The sequence below is a fragment of the Aplysia californica genome, unplaced genomic scaffold (genome assembly GCF_000002075.1).
Source record: "Aplysia californica isolate F4 #8 unplaced genomic scaffold, AplCal3.0 scaffold00237, whole genome shotgun sequence".
NCBI classification, from domain to species: Eukaryota; Metazoa; Mollusca; class Gastropoda; order Aplysiida; family Aplysiidae; genus Aplysia; species Aplysia californica.
Genome location: NW_004797507.1, coordinates 307,416 through 308,768, shown reverse-complemented (window position 1 = coordinate 308,768; position 1,353 = coordinate 307,416).

Here is a 1,353-nt window from a genome sequence, read left to right as displayed (position 1 = left end):
GAAGAAGAAGAAGAAGAAGAAGAAGAAGAAGAAGAAGAAGAAGAAGAAGAAGACGACAACAACATAACAACAGAGTTCAACAGTTTGTGACGAAAACCACTAATAAAACCCCTGTGACTAGCTCGTCTGTGTTGTCTATCCTGTTGTTCATTCTGTGGGTCCCATCTGGGTCTACTTTCAGTCCTGATACTATAACTGGGCCTCACGGTCAATGTCAAAACAGGATATTATAATATGTTGTAGATCTACAGGTCAAACTCTGTGTTCTTTTCTAGACACTTCATTCCTTATCAGTTCCGTTTACCTATCAGTCCACATCAGACAGAAAGCCCCTGTTTTGTTAGTTTATCCAGCATTGTGCTACCTACAAAAAATAGAAGAAAATTAAGATAGAGGATCCTTACTCTACACATATATCTGAGGGGGGAAAGTATAGACTTAAACGTGTGAGTAAGGTCGAATAAAGCTCGATTTATTCCAAAATTATAAATCTAAAAACGAAAGAAATAGATATCAAGGAATGAATTAGTACTCACGCAACACTATTTTACAAACCAAAATATCTCGGACATCAGATTTATATCTAGTATCTCAGTCTTTCTGCTAAGATGTTGTGTATCTCTCTCAGCACGGGTTGGCCCTGACAGGAAATGTCGAAACCCAGCTCCTATATAAATTGTGTTGATGGAAGTGTAGAAACGACAGGCATTAAAGAATATATACTTGCGAGTAAAAAAAAAATAAAAAAAAATAATAATAAAAACAGGAGAAAAAAGGGTCCGCTCTATATGTTCGATCGGTTTTTTGTTTTTCCTTTATTAAAGTAATAATTCTTTCAACCACGAAATTGAAGTATGAAGTATTTCACAGATAAATCAAGGTGAATTAAAGGACAAGATATTATTCACAATCAAATAATAGCATTTGTATAGCGCATAACCCCGCTCGACAGCAAGCTCTATGCGCTTTACACTATATTATTACCCCAGCAGACCATAGAACACCCAGAAACATTCTCAGCTTCCTAGGAAGCATACAGTGCAAGCAGCTGATTAAGCGCTCAAACACTATCAAACTGGCAAGATCTTTCGCTGTCTATAGTTGGGTACCCATTCCCACCTGGGTGAAGTGAGGAAAACTCGTGTAAAGAGCCTTTCCCAAGGACACAACGTCGGGTCCATGACAGGGTTCAAACCCTCCACCTTACGGTTGCGAGTCCGAGAGCCTAACCACTAGGCCACCGACGCCACTATGGTGTAAAAAGTGGTACTTTTCTTTTGATTGCCAGAATATTATGATAGATAAGTAGATACACATAAATACATACATGATAAGTGACACTAAAAGTGGAGT